The sequence below is a fragment of the Enhydra lutris genome, unplaced genomic scaffold (genome assembly GCF_002288905.1).
Source record: "Enhydra lutris kenyoni isolate GAN:26980312 unplaced genomic scaffold, ASM228890v2 scaffoldscaffold145, whole genome shotgun sequence".
NCBI lineage: Eukaryota > Metazoa > Chordata > Mammalia > Carnivora > Mustelidae > Enhydra > Enhydra lutris.
Window position 1 is genome coordinate 276,505 of NW_019154229.1, and position 7,615 is coordinate 284,119.

Here is a 7,615-nt window from a genome sequence, read left to right on the forward strand (position 1 = left end):
ATCAACACAAAACAGAAATATTGAACTGAAAAGATAGAATAACTAAACTTCAGGATTCAGTCTTCCCCTAGGTCCAATGAGAGTTCCACATGTCTCCCCATGAGGAAATTTTGGGCCTGTCTTCCATCTCTCATCTCTCAGGATCTTGCACAGCCCCGGGACCCACGCTCAAGTGTTTGCCACATCCTACCCATCTGCAGGAGAAAAATGGCTTCAAAGCTTGATGTTTTCCAGTCAGAAGTTTTATAAGAAGCTGGGCCCAAAGTCCTCCACTTTCTTTTTGTGCCTTCCAATTCTTTTCTCCCTCCCTGCCTCCCATTATTTGTTTTCCAACATATTTTGTTATTTTACCAGGGTTATTGATATGAAGAGCCAAGTCATCATTTCTGGAAACTGAACCCATTTAAAGACATTTTTAAAGTGAAAATGGAAGCTCTTCATTCGGTCTTGTAGCAGTTTGTCATTTTAGAACTTCTAAGCTGTTCTCAGAGCTTCTTAGTTGACTTCTGTGTGTTTTTGTCATACAGCTCTATTTGGAGCTATTTTTGGCTCCCTACATTTCCACTGGGTACTTTCACAACCCACTGCTTATGATATTTGCTTCTGTTCTCCCTGACTGCTTTGCATAGGCCCCTCCAGGCCCAGACCAGCGGCTCAGGCTGTATAAAAGGGGCCTTTGCTACATGAGCTGAGCTGTGTTGGGCAGGCAGGGGCAGCAAGATGATGTCACAGAGGCAGGTCCTAGTATCCTTGTTGCTGTGGGTCTCAGGTGAGAAGCTGAAAAGTGCCATAATCCTTCTGGAGTAGTGTCATTTTAAACAACTTTTTAAGATATATAATGAGAAACACTGGTTATTGCCAAAACAGACCCAATGATGTACTGCCATGTGGTACCATTAGGAAGCACATTTGTAATGAAATATTTCAGTGTGACTGGGATAAAGTGTGTCTGTAACACCAATTTTCTGATTGCAGGTACCCATGGGGACATCATGATGACTCAGTCTCCAGGCTCGCTGGCTGTGTCTCCAGGTCAATGGGTCACCATGAACTGCAGAGCCAGTCAGAGTGTTAGCAACCATGTAGCCTGGTACTAGCAGAAACATGGGCAGGCTCCCAGGCTCCTCATCTATGGTGCATCCAACAGGGCCACAGGCATCCCAGACCGGTTCAGCGGCAGTGGGTCTGGGACGGACTTCACCTTCACCATCAGCAACCTCCAGGCTGAAGATGTGGGAAACTACTACTGCCAGCAGGTTTATAGCTCTCTGCCCACAGTGCTTCAGCCTTGAACAAAAACCTGCTCCCCTGGGCCTCGGGTTAGGGAGGCTTTGCTGCACCAGCAGCTTCCTCTTTACTCAGCCCTGAACATGTGCGTTCCCCTATCTGCCCGAGAAGTCACATCTCCTGACATACTCCTTGGAGGGCTTGTAAGGCACAGCAAAAATGAAAAGAGCTGACTTTTCTGCATCCCCCACCCCTTTTTAAAAGAAGATTTTATTTATTAATTTGCCAGAGAGAGAAAGAGAGAGCACAAGCAAGGGAAGAAGGAGACAGAGGGAGAAGCAGGCTCCCCACTGAGCAGGGAGCCCAACGCAGGACTCCATCAAGATGCTGGGATCATGACCTGAACTGAAAGCAGCCATTTAACCGACTGAGCCACCCAGGCATCCCTCTTGCGTCCCTTTTTGTGGGATGTTAGTGAAGACAAATGCTGTGAAGATGTCTTAGGGATGCTCTTGGGAGTTTTTGTGCCCCAAGAAGTTGCATGTTTCCCAGGTTACCACGGCAGCAGTGAGTCAGGAAGGTCTGTCTTTAGCCTCTGACAAAGGGTGGTGAACGTTACACCCTGTGGATCAGTTCTCCCTTCCTCCTCCTCTTGGACTCTGGGACATTTCTCTTTTATTTCCTCACTCTCTTTTCTTCACCCTCTATCACCCTCCCACTCTGAACCTTCCTAGGATGAAACCTTTGAGCTCTCCCATTCAGAATCTCCCACATGGAAGGTAGTGTCCCTCTTGCTCTTTCCTTCCATGGGCCCTGTTTCCCAGCCTTCCTGGGCAGTATCCTGCACAGTCATTTCTGTTCCATCTCCTTTCCTACCTCCCTTCTCTCTCTTCTCCATTTCTCCCAGGCTTACTCATTTTCACAAAGGCAATTCTTTCATTATTTTTTTTGAGATTTTATCTATCTATTTATTGCTGGGGTATAGTGGCCGAGGGAGATGGTGAGACTCTCAGGCAGACAACCTGTTGAGTGAGGAACCTGTCGCCCGCTCCATCTCACATGACTGAGATCATGACTTGAGCCAAAACCAAGAGTCGGACACTCAACAGACTGAGCCACCCAGGCACTCTGATTCCCTCACTCTTCAACCCTGTCACTTTAGGAACACGGGGTACTGTGCCTCAGCACCTTTTTTCACCTTTGTCACCTTTTTCTTTAAAGTTGTCCCTTGGGCATTCAGGTCTAATCTTGTGACTGAAGGAAATCATGGCTCTAAGTGTGCCATAACTTGAGTCCCTTGGAGAAAATTTCATGAGCATGTCCAATTCTGTGTGAAAATGGAGACATTCTGAGCATCTTAGTATTATTTCCTCACCTCCTTCTGAAATGCATGGGTTGATGTACCTTAGCTTCGGGAAAGACCGCAGCAAACCTGGTGAGTGTGGTCCAAACGTCTTTACCTACAAAACAGCTTCTCTTAATAATTAGAAACCTACTTCAAGGATTGCTATTAAGGGTTCCATTTCTCTCATCCAAGGTATGTTTTCTGAGGGCTTCCTCTGTGTCCAGAGCAAAGACATCTGCTTTTGCCCCAGCTGGGAGAGCCAGGCGATAATCAACGACATCAGTAAATATTTACTACGTTTTGTTGGAGGGGCTATAAAGAAAAGTAATGGAAGGAAGGGAATAAAGGCTTGCTGAGTAAGAGTGAGCAGAAACTTAAAATCAGATGATGTATTAGTTACTAGTGTCATGTGATAAATCACCCACAAAATACAGTGGCTTAAAATGGTAGCATGTTTGTGGCTGTCTTGTTTATTGTTTGGCTGGGCAGTTCTGTTAATATGGGCCCAGGCTTGATTGATCTTGGCTGGCTTGATTGTGTGCTTAATGCTGGCTGAAACAGGAAGGTTAACAGATGTTCCTGATGTGGAAAGGCTCACATTTCTTTCCTCTCTTTCACATTTCTGTTGGGAAGGTTGCTGACCATCTTGACCTAGGAAATAGGAAATGGCATACTTGGCTTTAAGTGAGGATGGAGGAGGAGCTGTTAGAACCTGAAGAAGGAAAGAGAAATATTGAAGACTGATGAGACCAGGGAAGTGAAGTATGACTGTGGGACAGGGTGAAGGGCCTCAGGAGGTGAGAGGGCATGAATCAAAGTTGGAGCAGTCAGGATTGCTGTGTGTTTTCCTCCAGCAGGCAGGTGGAGGGTTGGGGCTTTGTACATGAAATGAAACAATGGAAGGCTGAGGAAGATCTTGGGCATTGTTATAAAGAAGAATCATGGAATTCAGCTGAAGAAGGAGGGAAATGAGATTATGAAGGGCTTAAAGAGAAGAAAATATAGGAAGGTCAATAGATTCACTAAAAGCTAATTTTCAGAAAACAGTAAAATTATGACTCTCATTGAGAGATAGTAATGACGAACATGTGTTGAATTATTTTACTCACATGCTGTGAGGGAACTAGGAAGATGTAAGTGGGTCAAAGGAAAATATAGATATATTTGGAATAAAGGAATGAACTGCAGAGAGAGGCAAGCTGGTTCTCCATGGTGAGGGAAGACATCAGTTAAGTCACTACCAGATAGTACAGAATCATCAATCTATCAGTTATCAACAGTTTATAAAGAGTTGCAAGATAGCTCAAAGATAATGACCAGGGTTGGACCCTGATAACCTGGAAAAGTACACTACAGAGATGCCAAATTTTCCATGGAAACACAATATATATTTGTCCTATGGATTTCAGGTCTTACTGTAGTGAAAGCCATAAATTATTGGCGGTGGCATACCCAGTGGATTGAGCTGCAAAGTTCTTAGAATGGGTCAAGGCTGAGATACTCAGTATTTTTAAAAAACATTTATTTATTTATTTGTTTATTTATTTATTTATTGAGAGAGAGAGGGAGAAAGAACACCTGAGGGCATGAGCAGGGAAGTGGTAAAGGGAGAAGGAGAAGCAGACTCCCCACTGAGCAGGGCTCCATCCCAAGACCCCAGGATCATGGCCTGAGCTGAAGGCAGAGGCTCAACTGACTGAGCCACCCAGGCACCCCTGAGATGCTCAGCATTGTCATGATGGAGAACTGGTCATGATTTTCTGATGGCGCACCTAAGGCATGGCCATGAGAGTGACTGATCAAAGATTGGGTGGGGAAGAGACTATTGGAGGAGGATCAGCCAAACAACTGAAAGAGCAGGTAATGGAAGGTCATATACTGAGTACACTGAAACCACCGGGAATTGTGACAGTCTGTGAGAGGCTCTAGGAGGCGGGAGCTAAAATATTCCAGAAACCAGGAGAGACTTTGGAGCTGGTGTTTGTCTGCAATAAGGAGTGATCCTAGAGTGGTGTAGTCTACTTATCTTGATTTCAAACACTGTTCTTCCACTTTCTACACAGGCCTAGAAGTTTAGAAGAGGTAGAAGGGCGCAACAGAAGGTCTGTGAACAGGCTTCCAGGGAAACACAGAAACTCAGGGCACTTTTAGAAGAGAGGCAAGCTACTGCGTATCTCTGTGGTTGGTAGAGTGAGTGTTGAGGGAGAAGGTGTCCAGGTAGTGAGTCCTTTATCTCTCCCCTCTTCCATATATTTTATTTGCCTCCGTCTTATAATCTGTTTTGCTGTTCTTTCCAAATTTAAAACGTTTTCTAGTGACAAAAGCAGCCTGCTCTTTGCTCCTGGTTTTGTACTAGAAGTCTTTTTTTTTAATGTTAAAAATATGTTGGGAAAAAAATGATGTACATTGGTTCCAGCACAAGGATGGACCAAGATCTAGTGTTTTCTCCATCGTGAGATTTTTTTCTCTGGATTAAAATTTGAATGGCAAAGTCAGGGCCTCAATCTAGAGAAGACAGATTTCTAAATATTTCTACATATAAATGAAATCATGTGATGTTTGCCTTTATCTGGACTTACTTCACCTCACAATATCCTATTGGCCATTCCATGTTGAGCCAAATGGCTAGATTTCATTCTTTTTTATGACTGAGTAATATTTCATTGTATATATGGACATCGTCTTTACATCTTTACAGGATTAGGAGCTTTTATCTGCTATGGGTTTACAATTCTGCTTGGGAGCTTGAAGAAAAAGTTTTACTAATCCTTCTCAGCCATATTTCCTGTGAGGTTAGTGTGCATAGAATGTTATCTAGAGAATATAGCACAAAAACAGTTAGTGTAACTGGGAAAGAAGAAATTCAGAGAGTGGGAAAATAAGCAATAATAAATTATAAAGGATATCAAATATTATCCTACTGAAAATATCACAAAATTTCTTAGCTCAAAAGTGTATGTAATTGTGGTGCCACAAATATGCCTCAGGTTTCTGACCCTCAGGCTGAGTAATTGTCCCTGACCCAAGCACATAGGCCAGGAGTGTCAGGTTGTTTCATGGCAGCTCTGCCTGCCAGCTCACTGCTCAGCTCAGAGGCTGATCATGTCCCTTCTGTAGCTGGTTGTGTCCCACTGAGGCTGTTGCTGCCCAGGGGCCAGGACTCGGTCTAGAGAACTCAGCTGCATGTTACTGCCCTGAGTACCCTAGCACCTGCCTCTGATGCCAGCTCAGAGCCTCTGCTGTGCCGGGTCCCTGCTCAAGCAACACACATGCCCAGTGGGGACCACCAGACAGAGAGGTTTGTGTTTGGGCCTGAACCACTGTAGGAGGAGCATGTGTACCTTGATAATAGTAATAAACTCCCACATCGTCAGCATCCAGCCTGCTGATTCTCAGGGTGAAATCTGTCCCTGACCCACTGCCACTGAACCTGTCTGGGACCCCAGTGAAACAGTTGGAAACCTTGCAGATCAGGCCCTGTGGGGACTGGCCTGGCTTCTGCCAGAACCAACTCAAATAGGTGTTTCCATCACTGTGTATGAGGCTCTGACTGGCCCTGCAGGAGATGGAGCCTGACTTCGGGGGTGATGGACAGTGAGAGTGGGGTCTGTGTCATCACAACCTCTGCACTGGATCCTACAACGAGAGATAAGTACGGGTTATGGAGAAACATTATGAGTCATTATTATGAATTAAAATTTCATTTATATTAGGCTAAATCATATTTGTGATTGGATTCCTACTGTAAATATATCCAGTTTCCATGGATAGACCAAGAATTACAGGACACAGAATGGCCAGTTTGTTTGTTTTTTTTCCCCAGCATCTCACTAAAACACTGTTCTTTGTTCCCTTTAATTTCTCATAATTTTCATGGATTTCAAAATTAAGTTCCCCTCTTAGAGGGCAATCTCACCCCTGGACAGAACATACATAGGGACTAACAGCACCCAGACTGCTTACCATCCCCACTGCAATCTCCCATCTTCTCCCCCACTCCGCTCTTACCTGGTACTCAGATCATCAGCAGCCCCAGGAGCTGATAAGGGAACCTCATTTTGAGAAGCTGAACTGATGAGTCCTAGTAAGTAAACACAAGCTCAGAGCTGACCTTTATGTCAGACTTCCAAGGCAAGGTCCTCCCCAGGGGACAATATGCAAATCCTGTGGTGGGTGTGGCAGAGAGGAAAGAGCCAAAGGCAGGGCTCAGGTCCCTCTTCTGGGAGTGCAGTAACTTAAAATGTCTTCTGTGCTTGGAGGGAAATGAACAGAGACAAATTCCCTACTGCCTGTGTGGGAAGCAGGATCTCCCTGCAATAATTGGGATCTGTGGCAGAACACAGTCCTCATAGCCCGGCCTTCTTAGAAAGCTCCAGAGACCCTGACAATACAGGTATGAGTGTCCAGAGTCCATTTCTGGCAGGTGAATGGCCATCCTGTGTGGATTCCTACAAGCTAATGTCCAGGAGGAAACAGGTCCCACTCCCACTCCAGCTGATTGGCTGGCAATCTCCGGATCCCAGGATGAACTGGAGATGGTTCAAGAGTCTCTGGGATCTGCTGTCTCCAGGCTAATGGCTTTAGATGATTTAATATTGATTTATTAATGAATTAAACTTACCTTGGGACCTCATGAATTATCTAATTTTTGAGAAGATGAATGTAAGAAGAACAAGGCAGGTAGAGAAGAATCTCTCACTTACAGGAGGAGAACTCATAGTCCTGCAGAAGAGAACAGGAGAGAAACAAAATTTTATGCATCGGGCAGTGAATATGATGTTTGGGATAACCGTTGGTTACAGTCCCTTGTGTATCCTGTCATACATACTTTTCTCTCTCTCCCCAGAGAGACTAATAGATGGATAGATATATAGAGAGACAAGACAGACAGATGATAGACTCATAAACACACCATATGGTGCATATTAGATATGGCACACACACACAGACACACACACACACCAGATCAAACAAAGAGATTTCTTAAGTCATCATGGTCTAAGAGGATGAGACAGAATGAACAATGTTTCCCATTTCCCCTGA

At 44.6% G+C, this 7,615-nt stretch overlaps 1 pseudogene; it reads left to right on the top strand.

The window, feature by feature from the left end:
• The first annotated feature begins 708 nt into the window (after positions 1 to 708).
• Positions 709 to 1,292, top strand: LOC111140011 (annotated as a pseudogene).
• The last annotated feature ends 6,323 nt before the right edge of the window (positions 1,293 to 7,615 follow it).